At 40.4% G+C, this 18,884-nt stretch overlaps 1 protein-coding gene across 11 annotated transcripts in view; it reads left to right on the top strand.

The window, feature by feature from the left end:
- Window positions 1-18,884, top strand: part of fbrsl1 (fibrosin-like 1) — a 1,010,193-nt gene that overhangs the window by 873,877 nt on the left and 117,432 nt on the right. The window lies entirely within an intron of this gene.

Here is an 18,884-nt window from a genome sequence, read left to right as displayed (position 1 = left end):
CCTCTCTTCATAGCTAGTGCCTTCCATTCCAGGCAACATTCTGGTGAGCCTCCTCTGCACTGTCTCCAAAGCATCCACATCCTTTTGGTAATGTGGTGATCAGAACTGTACGCAGTATTCCAAATGTGGCTGAACCAAAGTCTTATACAACTGTAACACAACCTGCCAACTCTTGTACTCAATACCCTTCTTGACCACTCTATGGCCTGCATTGCCACCTTCAGGAAACAATGGATCTAAACACCCAGATCTCTCTGTACATTAATTTTCCCCAGGACTTTTCCATTTACTGTATAGTTCACTCTTAAATTGGATCTTCCAAAATGCATTACCTTGCATTTTTCTGGATTGAACTTCATGTGTTATTTCTCTGCCCAACTCTCCAATCTATCTATATTCTGCTGTAGATCATTTGTGTACCTTCTCCAAAGCTTCCACATTGTTCTGGTAGTGTAGTAACCAGAACTGTACTCAGTATTCCAAAACTGGTCGAACTAAAGTTTTATGCAGCTGCAACATGACTTGCCAACTTTTTATACTTTTTTCCCCTCAAATGAAGACAAGCATGCCATATGCCGCTTTGACCACTTTATCCACTTGTGTTGTCACTTCCATGGAATAGTAGAACTGTACACCTAGATCCCTCTGTATGTTAATGCTGTTTAGGGTTCTGCCATTTACTTATACTTCTTTCCTGCATTTGATTTCCCAAAATACACTACCTCTGGATTAAACTCCATCTGCCATTTCTCCGCCTAATATCCATCGCATCCTTTGACAATCCTCCTCACCATCTACAGCTCCTCCAATCTTTGAATCGGCCACAAATTTATTAGTCAGGCCACCTGCATCGTCCTCCAAATCATTTACATAGATTACAAATGACAGGGGTCCCAGCACTATTGGCCACAGATCTCAAGTCAGAAAAGCACCCTTCAGCCTCTACTTTGTCTTCTAGGACTAAGCCAGTTCTGCACCCATCTTACCAGCTCACTGGATCCCATGTGACTTTACTTTTTGTATCACCCTGCCAGAAGGAACCTTGTCAAAGGCCATGCTAAAATCCACATAGACAACATCTACCACCCTGCTCTCATCAACTACGTTTGTCACTTCCTCAAAAAAACTCAAGTTTACGAGACATGACCTTCCCTGCACAAAACGATGATGCCTATCGCTAATCAGTTCATATTTTTCCAAATGTGAGTAAATCCTAACCCAAAAAATCATCTTCAGTATTTTGCCTACCACTGAGATAAGGCTCACCAGCCTGTAATTTCACCGATTATTCCTGTTGCTCTATTGTTGGCCAGTCTTCAGTCCTCAAGGCCCCAGCAATTTCCTCAGCTGTTTCCCTCAACATTCTACAATAGGTTCCACCCTGGCAACTTGTTTATCCTAATGCTTTACAAAACACCCAGTACCACCAAGTTTTTCCATTATTGACATGCCCTACAATATCAACATACCTTTCCCAAGGCTCACCATCCATCACGTCCTTCATCTTTGTGAATACTGATGCAAAGGACCTAACCTATTTATTCTGGCTCCATGCATAAATTCACTTCTTTGCCCTGAAGTGGACCTACCCTTTCCCTAGCTGCCTTCTTGCTCCTGATAAATATATAAACGCCTTGGGAATTTCCTTAATCCTCTCTGGCAAAGACATTTCATGGACCCTTTTGGCTCGTGTCTGATTCCAGATAGTTTTGTATCCTTTGAGGGCTCTGCCTGTCTTCAGCTTCCGAAACCTCACTTATGCCTCCTTTTTCTTTTTGACTAAGCTGTCAATTTCTCTTGTCATCCAAGGTTCCTGAATCTTGCCATCATTATCCTTCATTTTCACAGGAATGGTGGTGCTGAACTCTAATAGACCTTTAAAAGATTCCCATATGCTAGATGTGGATTTACCCTCAAACAGCTGCCACCAATCTACATTCCCTAGTTCCTGCCTAATATGCAAGTAGCTATGGAAGTCATGTTGGCCCAATTTGGTGCTTCACCCGAGGACTACTCTTGTCTGTACGCATAAGTAACTAGAGATGTACAGAATTATGGTCATTGTTCCTGCAATGCTTCACCACAGAAACTTTGATCACCTGGCTAGACTTATTCCCCAATATCAGGTCTAGTATGGCCCCTTCCCGAGCTGAACTACTAAGAAATCTTTCAAAAGCCCATCCTGAATACAGCTAACAAACTTCCCTCCCACCCCATCTAAGCCCCTGGTATAAGTGAATCCCAGTCAATATTGGGGGAGTTAAATTCACTCCTGCACAACAACCCTGTTGTTCTATATTTTTCCGTAATGTGTTCATGTACCTGTTCCTCTGTCACCCACTGGATGTCGGGAGGCCCATTAAAGTGATTGCGGCCTTCTTATTCCTGAGCTGTGTACCCATTTGGTGTCGCTGGATGAGCCCTCCCAAGGTGTCCTCCCTAAGTAGAGCTATGATATTTGTACTCATCAGTAACACAGCACCCCCATCTCTTCTCCATCCCTTCTATCTCACCTCATAGAGTCATAGAGATGTACAGCATGGAAACAGACCCTTCGGTCCAACCCGTCCATGCCGACCAGATATCTCAACCCAATCTAGTCCCACCTGCAAGCACCCGGCCCATATCCCTCCAAACGCTTCCTATTCATATACCCACCCAAATGCCTCCTTAAATGTTGCAATTGTACCAGCCTCCACCACTTCCTCTGGCAGCTCATTCCATACATGTACCACCCTCTGCGTGAAAAAGTTGCCCCATAGGTCTCTTTTATATCTGTCCCCTCTCACCCTAAACCTATGCCCCCTAGTTCTGGACTCCCAGACCCCAGGGAAAAGACTTTGTCTATTTACCCTATCCATGCCCCTCATAATTGCCATTCCTTCAATGCTTGATTACATATTTTGCATTCTGTAATTAAGCATCAATCACATGGAGCACTTAGTCATAGAGATGTACAGCACAGAAACAGACCCTTTGGTCCAACTTGTCCATGCCGACCAGATATCCCAACCCAATCTAGTCCCACCTGCCAGCACCCGGACTATATCCCTCCAAACCCTTCCTATTCATATACCCATCCAAATGGCTCTTAAATGTTGCAATTGTACCAGCCTCCACCACATCCTCTTCTAAATCCCAAAAAGTTAAGCTGTTAATCTTGTGATCCTCTGGACGAAGTCTCCGTAATAGCTACAACAACATAGTTGTATGTACTAATCCAAGCTCTTAGTTAGAACAAAGACCAAAGAAAATTTACAGCCCAAGAACAGGCCCTTTTGCCCTCCAAGCCTGAGCTGATCCGAATGTACTGTCTAAACCTGTCGGTCAATTCCTAAGCATCTGTATCACTCTGCTCCCCACCCACTCATGAATCTGTCCAGACGCATCTTAAATGAATCTACTGTGCCTGCCTCTGCCACCTCTGCTGGCAACGCGTTCCAAACGCCCACCACCCTCTGTGTGAAGTACTTGCTGCGTGTATCCCCCTTAAACTTGCCACCTCTCACCTTGAAAGCATGACCTCTCGTTATTGAATCCTTCACCCTGGGAAAAAGCTTGTCTCTATCAACCCTTCATGATTTTGCAAACCTCAATCAGGTCCCCCCCAATCTCCTTTTTTCTAGCAAAAATAAACCTGACCTTCTCAACCTCTCTTCATTGCTAGACCTTCCATACCAGGCAACATCCTCGTAAACCTTCTCTGCACCCTCTCCAAAGTGTCCACATCCTTTTGGTAATATGGTGACCAGAACTGTACACAGTATTCCAAGTGCGACTGAACCAATGTCTTGTCCAATATTAACATGACTTGCCAGCTCTTATACTCCATACCCCGCCAATGAAGGCAAGCATACTATATGCTTTCTTGACCACTCTATCCACCTGTGCAGCAACCTTCAGGGTACAATGGACCTGCACTCCCATATCTCTCTGCCCATCAACTTTTCCCAAGGCTCTTCCTTCTGCCTTATCTGTCATACACCTCGTATAAAACAAATACGCCTCACATCACCAGTCCTCTGAAAATGCTCTGCATTTAATGTAATACTCAACACCCATTCGTCAATGCTAATTGGGTTGAAATATTCAGAAAGAAAATGGATATATATTGAAGAAAAGTGGGAGGAACTGAAGACTTGTAAGTTTTGTGCAGAAATTTGGTAGCTGAAATTGAGTGAAGAATGGATGGTGGATTAGATATGTGGATTAGCGTCAGGATCTCTCATTCTCACATGCACTGTAATTGTGGTGAGAGTTCACCACTTTTTGTATTTATCCATCTGTAATAATTGCTTTAAAATATTTCCAAGCATATTTGGAATGATGTCAACAGAAACTGAGGTGCTGTCGAAGGAAATGGATTGTTCAATTAACTGAACATTCAGCTTCTTTCACTAGCCCATTGGCAGTGCATATACTTGTTGATATGTTCATTCAGGTATTTTGTGTGGTGCCCGGGGAATTGGACATGTTGAACCTTGATAACCAGAAGCAAATGAAATTGGATCAACTGTTTGAAAGTGTTGCAGAAGCTGGAAAGTTCATACAATATTGTTTTAATTGGAGCAATCTGAATGCTTTGATTAGCAATGAAATTTAGAGGATACTGTTAGTTTTATCAATCCATGATTCCACATAAACAGCATGCTTTTGTAGGTGTAAGAATGCAAGATACAAAGATCAGACAACTCTTCAAGCCTATTTAAAAGCAACCATGCCAATCCACTTACTCAACTTCATTTTCCTATCTGTATAACTCTAGTATTCAAAGCCCTTTTATATTGAATATGTTCAACAGAACATCCACAGCACTCTGGCACAGAAAATTCCAAAAATGAACAACCTTTTTTAAATGAAAAGGTTTGTCCTTATTTCACTTTTAAATAGTTAACTCCTCATTTCGCCTCTCCAGCATAGTCAGAGTTATACAGCACAGAAACAGACCCTTTGATCCAACTCTGTGCCAACCAGATATCCTAAACTGATCTAGTCTCATTTGCTAGCACTTGGCCCATGCCCCTCTAAACCCTTCCTATTCATCTACCCATCCAGATGCCTTGTAAATTGTAATTGTACGAGCTGCCACCACTTCCTCTGTCAGATCATTCTATACAGGCACCACACTCTGCATGAAGAATTGCCCCTCCAGTCTCTTTTAAATCTTTGCCCTCCAGTTTTGACTCCTATCCCAGACACCTTACTTCAGCATCTACCCTATCGAGCCTTTTAACTGTTTTATAGTCCAAATCTACTCACTCGCTCCTTATAGGACAAGAGCTCACCACCACCTCACAGGAAATTAGGGTTGGGCAGCAAATGCTGGCCTAGCCAATGATTCCTACATCCGTGAACAAAATAAAAAAGTTTCCTTTTATCCTGGAATGATCACTCTTTTGTTGAACTCCATCCATTCTTCCTTAGGTAAGGAACCAAAATTTTGTACTGTTCCAGCTGTGATTTCACCAAAGTCCTGTACAATTGCAGTAAAACTTATTCCCTCTGGACATTTGATATAAAAAGCATTGGAATATAGTTTGACATTTGCTTTCTTGTACTTGCAAGTTCACTTTTTGCAATTCATGTTCAAAGATGCCCAGGCCATCCCACTTACTAGCATTTCTCAGTCTCGCCATGTAAGAAAAATGCTAAATATGACTGAAAATTGCCATTTTCACTAGTTCATCAATGTACAAATGTACCATGTGATGTAGTACTCATCAACCATTAATTCCCAATTTCACCTTCTGATTTGTGCAGAGTTGGGTGATCCCAGCACTACTTGAATATTAATCCTCACAGAAGAGTGCACACATGAATTTAGGATGGAAAAAAAAGATCTTTTTTGTTCCTCACAGGTGGATAGCCTTTTGAAAATTTTTCTTTTGAGTTCACACTTCAATGGCTACTTAAGAACTATTCCACGCTGTGGTTCTGTTCGCCGAGCTGGAAGTTTTTGTTGCAGCGTTTCGTCCCCTGTCTAGGTGACATCCTCAGTGCTTGGGAGCCTCCTGTGAAGCGCTTCTGTGGTGTTTCCTCCGGCATTTATAGTGGCCTGTCCCTGCCGCTTCTGGTTGTCAGTTTCAGCTGTCCGCTGTAGTGGCCGGTATATTGGGTCCAGGTCGATGTGTTTGTTGATGGAGTTTGTGGATGAGTGCCATGCTTCTAGGAATTCCCTGGCTGTTCTTTGTTTGGCTTGCCCTATAATGGTAGTGTTGTCCCAGTCAAATTCATGTTGCTTGTTGTCTGCGTGTGTGGCCACTAGGGATAGCTGGTCGTGTCGTTTCGTGGCTAGTTGATGTTCGTGGATGCGGATCGTTAGCTGTCTTCCTGTTTGTCCTATGTAGTGTTTTGTGCAGTCCTTGCATGGGATTTTGTACACTACATTAGTTTTGCTCATGCTGGGTATCGGGTCCTTCGTTTTGGTGAGTTGTTGTCTGAGAGTGGCTGTTGGTTTGTGTGCTGTTATAATTCCTAGTGGTCGCAGTAGCCTGGCTGTCATTTCAGATATGTTCTTGATGTATGGTAGTGTGGCTAGTCCTTTGGGTTACGGCATGTCCTTGTTCTGTTGTCTTTCCCTTAGGCATCTGTTGATGAAATTGCGAGGATATCCGTTTTTGGCGAATACCTTGTACAGGTGTTCCTCTTCCTCTTTTTGCAGTTCTGGTGTCTGCAGTGTGTTGTGGCCCTTTTGAATAGTGTCTTGATGCAACTTTGTTTGTGTGTATTGGGGTGGTTGCTTTCATAGTTCAGAACTATTCCACACCTACACTCAATGGCTTCAGGACAAGGAGAGGGAAAAGCTGCAAAATATAAACTGATTAAAGGGTTCAGGTTGTTGGAAACTAGCTTGCTGAATTGTAACCTCAAACAGCCAGAAACCTTGTCTATTATTGGTAACTTCTGTGAATTTAAAATGTATAAAGTTTTGAATGTGAATGCGAAGCATTTGATTAGACATCTATGTAAAGTAACCACTGCAACACAATGTTGAAGCTTGATCTCAGCCTGAAAAGTGGTGCAGCACATGGTCTCATAACAAGTGATTGAAATGAATACATAATCACAGTGTCAGATGTAATTTATTTAACATTTTGCTTATAACCTAAGGTTGCTGGGACTTTGATTTTAATGGAAGATATTGGCTAAATGTTTAAGATGGTTTATATTTTATAAGTAATATAGAATTGTAATTTTCATGACCAAACAAATAACAACTGCTTACCTTTTATTAAAGTGCCTTTAATATAATAAAACATCCGAAGTTTATTCGTACGAGTGTGATGGAGAAAAACTTGACACTACCACAAAGGAAATATTGCATGCATTAGAAATTAGGCCTGATGATCAAAAGCAAATCAAAGAGCTATATTTTAAGAATCATCTTTCAGAAAAGTTTTTATTTACTCATGGGATGAGGACATCACTGGCTAGACCAGCACTTATTGCCCATCCCATAATTGCCCACATGACCGTTAAGAATCAACCAAATTGCTGTGGGTCTGGAGTCACATGTAGACTAGACCAGATAAGGATGGCAGTTTCCTTCCCTAAAGGACATTAGTGAACAAGATGGGTTTTTCTGACAATATGCAAAGGATTCATGGTCATCGTTAGTCTCCTAATTCCAGATTTTTTTACAATTCAAATTCCACCTTCTGCAATGGCAGGATTCGAACACAGGTCCCGAGAATATTACATGTGTCTCTCTCTGGATTAATAGTCTAGTGATAATACCACTAGGCCATCACCTCCCCTATACAGAGAAACCTTGATTATCTGAAGGACACGGGCGGGGAATATTTTGTTCGGTAAATCGAGTGCCGGACAACATTGTTTACCCAAGCATCAAGACCTTGCAATCTTGCTGGATAATCGAATTCCAGATAATCAAGGTTCCTCTGTAATTAGTAGTCTTATCACAGAGTAATGTTATATATCAAGTGCACTGTTCTTTGTACCTTGTGGTGTGGCTCAGTTAAAGGCACTGGATTCAAGTCCTATAAGTGAATAATTGGTTTAAATATAAATATAAGATTTAAATATAAAACTGTTGGTCCTTTTATCTTCAGCATAGTGTCTTCTAGTGATGTGTTTTAGATGTTCAGAATTAAATTTCTCTGAGACAATGTTGTCATTCCTGTTAAGCAAGCACCTCCCAGTGACTGAGTGGATTCCAGACCTTCCTCCATGCTGTATGACTGTCTGGATTTACTTTATATGGTTGAGTGCGAGATGCAGATGCTGGGCAAGTCTAAGTCACCAAAGCAATGCAGCCTAAAAAAAACAAATGAAGTGAACATTTCACCTGTCCTTTCCAGAGTCCGTTTGTGCAGCCAGTGGCCTTACTGGGGTCTGGGGCTGCGTTCTCATCACTTTTCACAGATGAAAGGATGCCAATCAATCATTAAAAGAAGAAAGAGACATGGAATAATGTATGGAATAATCTTGCATCTAAATTAGAGAACTTGTGCACTGTTTTTTTGCCAAGTTTCTTGTCAGAACTTGCTTTGGTTAAGACTCCTTTCTGGTAATATGTTGAAAAATTATCCAGATGCTTAATGATGGACAGTATAGCTATTGTATATTATAAATTGTTCTCTTAGCTTCCCGAGCATCTAAATGTTTTGCAATATTGCAGTAGTTGTTCCATTCAATAGCATTAAGAAATAATTTGTATGATTATATTTGGACAATTCATGTTTCTGAGGCTGCACATTCCATGTTAAGCAGAGCAACATTGTGTTTCTAAGTTTTCATAACAAGATGCTAGAAATATTTCTTTCTTTCTTACTCTTATAAGATTTAAATATAAAACTGTTGGTCCTTTTATCTTCAGCATAATGTCTTCTAATGATGTGTTTTAGATGTTCAAAATGAAATTTCTCTGCAGTCAACCTTATTTGTGTAAGCACTTTAAGCGAATGTTGTCATTCACCATGGAGATGGAGCAGACACTGGTATCTATCCTGTCAAACTCACTCACGGATTTAGGATATACCAGATTGACCAGGGTCTAAGTGCTTTCAAACCATTCCATTTGCATTCATCCAGGATAATTCATGGGCAGCACGGTGGCCCAGTGGTTAGCATTGCTGCCTCACAGCGCCAGGATCTAGGTTCAATTCGCACCTTGGGTGACTGTCCATGTGGAGTTTTCTGTGGGTGCTCTGGTTTCATCCCACAAACCAAAGATGTGCAGGTTAAGTGAATTGGCCGTGCTAAATTGCCTGTGGTGTTCAGGAATGTGTATCATTAAGGGGTAAATGTAGCAAAATAAAAAGTGTGGTGCTGGAAAAGAGCCAGTCAGGCAGCATCCGAGGACCAGGAGAGTCAGACAGGGTCGGGGAATGGATCTGGGTGGGTTGCTCTTTGGAGGGTTGGTATGGGGCCAAATGGCCTGTTTCCAAAATGTAGGGATTCTATGATAATCATTAATTTGGGTCTGTTGTAATTAGTCTCATTCCTTCATCAGAGGGTTGTAATAGTGGACAAATGATGAGTTCTGCATTCATTCCTGAAGTGGGTTATGTCACAGGTCAACAAGATAAAATACTCATGGAGTAATGTTGAGCTGAATAAAGTTGAACTTTAATTTCTGTATTGGCAAAGGTTTCCTAAAGTAATATTTCATTTGTTATATTGAAGAAAAATACCATAAAACATTCATTCTAGTGAAGGAATGATTCAGGACTGATTTGTATTTTGCTTCAATTATACCAGGGATGTGTTATGTTTTGACCCCAGTCTGTGGCCAATTGCACACTACTCTTACTTTCAGATTACAGAAAGACAAGTTACTCTCCATTGCTGACCGGTGGCCCTTACTGGAACTTGATTGTGTGTGTGTGTGTGTGTGTGTGTGTGTGTGTCTGTGTCAAACAAAGCCTTTTGATCTCTCTTGCAATGAACTAGCCTGCCAACATTCATTGTCAAGGTTCACATGTGAATAATGGCCACTTGGACAAGATGCCAGAGGTTGCTTATGCATGTGGAATGAAACCTCAACTAGGAATTGATGCCCCATACAGAACTAATTAGAGGAGAATTGGTACCAATTTATATTTATTGTTGAAAGAAATGAGTCAGCTATTTCCTTTGCAGAATTTATCATTCCCCTGCTGAAATTGTTATGCTTCTGCATAGTGATTGACAGCTCAGTGTATGGAAGTTTGTGAGCCAATGTTCTGTCATTGCAATTTGATTTTCATATGGGATGTGCCTGTATTCTTTAGCATTGTTGGAATTCTACTTTTGTGTCACTTATTGCAAATATCTATACTTTATACATACAGCACTTGGATGCACTAGTCTGGTCCTGCAATATTAATGCTGAGCACATTTCCCAAATAAAAGAGGTGGCACAACTGGGAACAGAGTATACTGCGTGAAGCCAGAATTGTAATTGAAAAACTGTTATGGTTCAGGGCATGAGCATTTATTATCCCTCAAAGTGGATGCTGCATATTTTGAAATTCACACCTAGTTTTCAATACTGTATTAGGTTTGGCAGAAATATAAAACTTTATTTCATTATTTTGTTTTCTAACTTATTTACAACAGAAGTCCATTTTATCTCGTAATCTTGGTTAAGAAAAGAAAATGCTGCAGATGCTAGAAATCTGAAATAATAACAAAATGCTGGAAGTGCTTAGCAAATCAGAGATCATCTAGAGAGAGAAACAAAATTGGTAATTTGGGGATGACCTGACCCTGGATGAATTAGAGGTGCAACAGGTTTTAAGAATGAACAGAGGCAGAGAAACAGCATGGTGAAGCGTCTGTGATATGATGGGAGAGATTTTTGACAAAATTAAGGTAGGACAGAATTAATCAGGAGGTAATGGGGCATGTAAAAAGGCATTACTTCAATTCTGGGCAACATTAATCTTTGTGTAGATTCGAATACTCACATTGGCAGAGGTGGCAACAAGGAAGCAGCCATTACGTATATTTGGGACTGTACTGTTGTGGAACAATGTTATATTGACGAGAGATCAAGCTGTTTCATATCTGGTGAAGTGTACTAAGGGCAGGTTTGACAATTATGTCAGAATAAAAGTTCCCTTAAGAAACAGTGATGTGGTCAAATTTGTTATTCAGGGAGAAAATTGGGTAAGAATCTACAGATGAATCTCTGTCAAAGAGAAGAATTTTAGGAAGGGGACAAGCCAACCACGATTAACCAGGGAAGTTAAAGATGGCATGAAATTGAAAGAAATGTACAATGTGGCAATGATTAGTGGTAAACCAGAGGATTGGGAAACTTTTATTTACAAGCCAACAAAACGCAAAAGAGAAGATAAACTTTGAGGGTAAACGTGCAAGTAATATCAAGACTTAACAGCAGGGTTCATTTTAAAAAAAGAAAAAAATGCCCTTTTGAGAAAAAGGGTGAGGGAATAGTAACGGGGACCAGGAAATGGGAGAGGAGTTGAATAAATACTTTTCATCAGTCTTCGCATTACAAGAACTAATACCATTCCAAGTATACTAAATAATAGAAGGGCAAAAAGAGGAGAGGAGATATGTGCAATAACTATCATGTGAGAAGTGCTGTGGAAACTAATGAGGCTAAAGACCAATATATCCCCTGGACCTGATGGGGTGCATTCTAGGATAATAGTAGCTCCTGAGATCATGGCTGCACTGGTAGTAATCTTTCAGGAATCGTCAGATTCTGGAAGGGTTTCAGAGGATTGTAAAACTGCCAACCTTTTTTTTTGTAAAGGGAAGAGACAAAAAACATGGATAACTATAAAGGCCAGTTAGCTCAACGTCTGTTATTGGAAAATGTTAGACTATTATAAATGGTGTAATAGCAAAGTATTTAGAAGTGTATAATTTGATCAAGCAGAGTCAGCATGGCTTCAGGGGAAATCACACCTGACAAATTTATTAGAATTCTTTTGAGGTAGTTAGGGTAACGGAGTCTTTTTCAGAATGATGACCTGTGACTAGTGGAGTGTGAAAGGAATCAATGCTGGGACCACAATTATTTACAATGTATATTAATGATTTAGATAAGAAAAGTGAATATAGCCAAGTTAGTGGATGACACAAAAGTAGGGGAGAAGGAAAGTGGTCAGGATAATGCAAAAGAGTGACACATGGATATGGACAGGTTAACTAAATGAGTGGGGTAAGAACTTGACAGTTGAAATATAAGGGAAAATGTGAGGTTACATGCTCTGGCAGGAAGAATAAAAGAGCTAAGTATTTGTGAGACATGATTTCCCACGCACAAAGCCATGTTGACTATCCTGAATCAGTCCTTGCCTTTCCAAATACATGTACATCCTGTTCTTCAGGATTCCCTCCAACAACTTGCCCACCACTGAGGTCAGGCTCACCGGTTTATAGTTCCCTGGCTTGTCTTTACTGCCCTTCTTAAACAGTGGCACCACGTTTTCCAGCCTCCAGTCTTCCGGCACCTCACCTGTGACTATCGATGATACAAATATCTCAGCAGGAGGCCCAGCAATCACTTCTCTAACTTCCCACAGAGTTCTCAGGTACACCTGATCAGGTCCTGGGGACTTATCCACTTTTAACCATTTCAAGACATCCAGCACTTCCTCCTCTGTAATCTGGACATTTTGCAAGATGTCACCATCTATTGCCTTACAGTCTATATCTTCCATATCCTTTTTCACAGTAAGTACTGATGCAAAATATTCATTTAGTATCTCCCTCATTTTCTGTGACTCCACAAAAAGGCCGCCTTGCTGATCTTTGAGGGGCACTATTCTCTCCTGAGTTACCCTTTTGTCCTTAATATATTTGTAAAAACCCTTTTGGATTCTCCTTAATTCTATTTGCCAAAGCTATCTCATGTCCCCGTTTTGCCCTCCTGATTTCCCTCTTAAGTGTACTCCTACTTTCTTTATACTCTTCTTACTCAATCTATCCTGTCTATACATGCCATATGCTATATTATTGAAGAGCAGTGTACAGCAATCTGGTGTTATAAAAATGTTTTCCCTCCAAGAATAAATCGCAGCATTGAAATGAAGTAGTGTGTAGCTGTTCAATTTTAGGTTTAAAATCTCAACCATAGATGATGAACTGTGATATGTAAACTTAATCATACCTCTTAGTAAAATTTTAAATCAGTATTATGATCTTGCATTATAATATGTAATTTATACGAAACAGTATTCTGGATTTATTCTTGTCATATGGTTTCATTGTGAAACTGACTTGTTTGGAGAATGTTACACTGGGTTACAAAAGCTGCAAATAAAAAATTACATTGGAACAAGAGATCATTTAAATAGGTGACTGAGTTGTTGCCGATGTGCTTGGTAGAGAATGCAAATACAAGTTCATTTGCCACTCTTGGACAATGTGCAAACTCTATAGGGAGAACCAGAAAATTTAAAGCAACAATTTCCATATAAGGGGCAGAATCAGAATGTGTAGTTATTGTCAAATTTAACTATACTAATTCTTCAGTTGAATAATTTCTTGCTATTCTTGAACAAGAACTATATGCCATACTCAGGAAAGGTCTAAAGAAAATAATTTTGAAATAGTGGAGAAAATTTACAAAAGTTTGCTTCTGCACTATCATGCTGTAATATAATGAGATGCATTCCAAGAAAGATTCAAATGTTCAGACCTCATCATTTCTATTATGCAGTGATCTCATGAGAGTGAAGAATAATTACATAAGTTTCAGCTTTCAAGCAAACTTTTTCGTTCACAAGTTGTGGGTATTGCTGGCAAGGTCAATTTTTTTTGTCAATCCCTAATTACCCTTGAGAAGGGGTGATGAGTCAAAGCCTTTAAACACCTGTAGTCTGTGTGGTGTAAGAACACCCATTGTGCTGTTAAGGAAGGATTTCCAGGATTTAGACTCGGCAACAGTGAAGGAATGGCAATATAGTTCCAAGGCAAAAACAAGGACTGCAGATGCTGGAAACCAGAGTTCTAGATTCGAGTAGTGCTGGAAAAGCACAGCAGGTCAGGCAGCATCCAAGGAGCCGGAAAATCAATGTTTTTGCCCGAAACATCAGTTTTTCCTGCTCCTCGGATGCTGCCTGACCTGCTGTGCCTTTCCAGCACCACTCTAAACTAAAGATATAGTTCCAAGTCAAGACCTTTTGCAGAGGAACTTGCAATTGGTGCTGCTGTGTGTATTTATTGACCTTGACCTTCTCAGTGATTGAGTTCACAGATTTGGAAGGTGCTGTAAAAGGAATCTTGGTCTATTTCTGCAGTGCGTCAGGGAATGAACGTTGAAAGTGGTGGATGTGGCACAAATCAAGCATGCTGCTTTATTTGGATGGTGTTGAACCTCTTGAATGTTATGATGTGGAGGAGCTGGTGTTGGACTGGGGTGGAAAAAATTAAAAATCTCACAACACCAGGTTATAATCCAACAGGTTTATTTGGAAGTTTGTGTTTCCAAATAAACCTGTTGGACTATAACCTGGTGTTGTGTGATCTTTAATTTCTTGAATGTTGTTAGAGCTGTATTCATCCAAGCAAGCGGAAGTATTCCATCACGCTTGACTTGTGACTGATGGACAGGTTTTGGGAGTCAGGAGTTATTTTACTTGCCACAAAATTCCCAGTCTCTGACCTGTGCTTGTACCCACAGTATTAATATGGATGGTTCAGTTCAATTTCTCATTAATGTCAATGCCTGGGGAATGTTGATGGGGTTTAATTTTTTTCAGTATCTATGAATCCTGTTTGCGTGCCTCTGATGCGCTTATTGTTCTTTGCGTTAGGAGTTTCCAAACTTTCATCTGCTGTACACCCCAGTTTGAAAATGGCTGGCTTACCTTTTCTTTAATTTTTTTGGAAAAAAATTTGAAAGAAGTCCTGTATTGAATATTCTCTATAATTTTGTAAAATACTTATGTTATATGTAAAATATTGATAACTTTAAAATGCAACTGCTTTGATCTGTGTATTTGTACCTGTTGTTAAAAATGTGCTCTTTGTTTAATCTCAATCATTCATCCTGCATGGAATATTTCATTGTGTCCTTGGAAGGAAACGTAAAGCACAGGCTTTGAACCTTGGAGTTTACTTTAATTATGGGACTCAGAATTTGTCAAAAGTATATGTCAGGTTTGGGATTCCCTTAAATGTTACACTTTACAGTCTATCTCTCCCTTCTGCCCCAAGTCCATTGTGACAGCACATCACCAAAATAATCACCGTAAGACATAGAAGTGGAAGTAAGGCCATTCAGCCCATCGGGTCCACTCTGCCAATGGCTGATGGGCATTTCAACTCCACTTACCTGAACTCTCCCTGTAGCTCTTAATTCCTTGCGAGATCAAGAATTTATCAATCTCTGCCTTGAATGCATGTAACATCCCGGTCTCCACTGCGCTCTGTGGCAATGAATTCCACAGGCCCACCACACTCTGGCTGAAGAAATGTCTCCTTACTTCCGTTCTATATTGACTCCCTCTAATTTTAAGGCTGTGCCCACGGGTCTTAGTCTTCCCACCCAACGGAAATAAGTTCCCAGTGCCCGCCCTTTCTAAGCCATGCATTATCTTGTAAGTTTCTATTAGATCTCACTTCAACCTTCTAAACTCTAATGAATACAACCCCAAGATCCTCAGTCATTCATCGTATGCTAGGCCTACCATTCCAGGGATCATCCATGTGAATCTCCGCTGGACACGCTCCAGTTCCAGTATCTCTTCCCTGAGGTGTGGGGCCCAAAATTGGACATGGTATTCTAACTAGAGCTTTATAAAGTCTCAGTAGCACATCGCTGCTTTTATATTCTAACCCTCTTGAGATAAATGACAACATTACATTTGCTTTCTTAATCACGGACTCAACCTGCAAATCAACCTTTAGAGAATCCTAGACTAGCACTCCCAGATCCCTTTGTACTTAGGCTTTATGAATTTTCTCACCATTTAGAAAGTAATCTATGCCTGTACTCGTTTTTCTCAAGTACAAGACCTCACGTTTGCTCAGGTTAAATTTCATTAGCCATTTCCTGGACTACTCTCCTAAACTGTCTGAATCTTTCTGCAACCTCCCCACCTCCTCAGAATTATCTGCCTGCCCAGCTAACTTCGTATCATTGGCGAACTTCGCCAGAATGCTCCCAGTCCCTTCATCCAGATCATTAATATATGAAGTGAACAGCTGCAGCCCCAACACTGAACCCTGCGGGACACCGCTCGTCACTAGCTGCCATTCCGAAAAAGAACTTTTTATCCCAACTCTCTGCCTTCTGTCACATTAAGGAGCACTAAATTGAATCTGACCATTTTAATCATATACAATTTGGTACACTTAAACAGACTTTTGTATTCAGAAAAAATGAGTGTTAAGTTATTTATTACATTTCTGAAATTGTATACTGATATTCTTTTAAAATGCAGTCCCATATTGCACTAATCATATTGGGGTCAAGAAAATACAAGAACTAAAAGCTCGTTTAAAAAGAAAATTGTTTATGGTCTGGATTCATGCAGCACTCAGTACAAAGCACATTGAGTATCCATTTGTAGTAGCCCCTAGATGATGGTGACAATTTGCCCTGAATGACTACCGTTTACCAGTGCTGCCTCTAATGTGATGTTAGGTATGGAATTTCAGGATTTTGAACAGCACAGTTGCATATGTCTAAGCTGAGATGATTGTTGACTCAAAATTGATCGTGTATTTCAAATCTTGGTGACAGATCTTTTTTGGGAGTGGGAGACACTGTCAAGGTAACCTGATTTAGTTTCCTTCACATGCCAATAAATTACTTCCCGCTCCACAACCTACACATGTATTCCAGTTGGCTGCCTACACCTAATGTTACTTTCCTCCAGTTATGAACCAACTCCTCTAAATAAACAAGATATTTCACTAAACATCATTGCTGTGATGGCACATAAATTTAAAATCCACATGAAATTGCCTTGGTTTTAAGCAAGAGATTAAATGTAATTTGGGCATGTGATTTAAACCTCATTGTATTTGGATAAATATGCCACACAGTAGATGATAAACTTGTAAAGAGTCATGTTCTGGCCTTTATATGGGACATTTTACCTGCTCTCACTCAAAATGGTTGTATGGAAATGTTACATTTGATCACTGCATCTCCCAAGACTAAAGAAGGAATAAAAAGAAACATTAATTCCTGTTGCCTATTTATCTATCATCACCTTTGCCAGTAGAGCCATGTTTTGTAGCCGTGACAGTTTAGTACTTGAATAGAAGAGTATAGCATAGGAACAGGCCCTTCAGCTCAGCCTGTCTGTGTCAACCATGATGCCATTCTAAACTAACTCTATCAGCCCAATTCTGGGTCTGCATCCTTCTACTCCCTGCCTGTTCATGTGTCTTTTTAAATGCCTTTTAAACATTGCTATGTATCTGCTTCTACCACTTCCCCTGTAGCACATTCCAGGCATTATGCCCCTTAGTAATTAACATCTCCACTCTGGGAAAAAGACTCTGACTAACTACACTATTCATGCCTCACGTAGATTCATACAACATGGAAACAGACCCTTTGGTCCAACTTGTCCAGGTTTCTTGAACTAATCTAGTTCCATTTGCCTCGTGTTTGGTCCATAACCCCCTCAACCTTTCCGATTCATATACCTGTCATAGTGTTTTTATAAATGTTATAACTGTACCTACATCTATCACGTCCTCTGGTAGGTCATTCCACATACATACTACCCTCTGTGTGAAAGCATTGCCCCCAGGTCTCTTTTAAACCTATCTTCTCTCACCTTAAATTATACACTCGAGTTTTGAACTCTCCTACCCTAGGGAAATGACCTTTACTATTCACTTCATCTGTGGTGATAAACCTCTACAAGGTCACCTCTCAAGCTAGTATGCTCCGGTCAACAAAAACGTCCTGGCCTATCCAGTCTCTCCTTATAACTCAAGCTGCCTAATCCATGTGGCTCCTCGTAAATCTTTTCTGAACACTTTCCAAGATATTAATATCCTTCTTATAGCAGGGCTACCAGAACTGTGTACACAACTCTAAAAAGAAGACTCACCAATGTTCTGCACAGCCGCAACATGACGTCCCAACTCCTGCACTCAATAATTTGACCAATGAAGCCAAACCTGCTAAATGCCTTCCTCACCACCCTGTCTACCTGTGACCCCATCTTTTAAGGAACTATGTACTTGAACCCCTAGGGATCTCAGTTTTATGCACTCCCAAGGGCCTTGTCATTGTAATGTAAGTCCTCCCCTTGTCCATTTTACCAAAATGTAATACCGCACATTTATCTAAATTGAACTCCATTCGCCACTCCTCAGCTCATTGGCCCGGCTGATCAAGATCCCATTGTACTTTTAAATAACCACCTTCTCCTCCTCTTCGGATGCTACCAGAACTGCTGTGCTTTTCCAGCACCACACTCTCAACTCCAATCTCCAGCACCTGCAGTCCTCACTTTTTTGCCTAGTAAAGTTGTTTGCAGCTGTAACATGACTTGCCAACTTTTATACTCAATGCCCCAACCATCAAGGTATGCCTTCTTTACCACCTTATCCACTTTCAGAGACTTGCACTCCAAGATCTGCGTGTCAGTGCTTCTTAAGGATCTTGCTATTTATGGTATACTTTCCTTTTCAGTTGACCTCAAATACACCGGATTAAACTCGATCTGCCCAACTTTCTAACTGATCTATATCCTGCTTTGACAACCTTCCTCACTTTCCACAACTCTACCAATTTTCATGTTGTCTGCACACTTACTAATCAGACCATCTACATTTACATCCTTTTTTGACATTTAACAAACAAAAGAGGTCCCAGCCCTGATCATTATGCAACACAACTGGTTGCATATCTCCAGTCAGAAAAACGCCTCTCCTCAGTTGCCCTCTGATTTCTATGACCAAGCCAATTTTGTATCCAACTTATC

The sequence above is a fragment of the Chiloscyllium plagiosum genome, chromosome 25 (assembly GCF_004010195.1).
Source record: "Chiloscyllium plagiosum isolate BGI_BamShark_2017 chromosome 25, ASM401019v2, whole genome shotgun sequence".
Lineage (NCBI taxonomy): Eukaryota > Metazoa > Chordata > Chondrichthyes > Orectolobiformes > Hemiscylliidae > Chiloscyllium > Chiloscyllium plagiosum.
The sequence above is the reverse complement of the archived record's forward strand: the minus strand, read 5'-3'. Positions and strand labels throughout refer to the sequence as shown.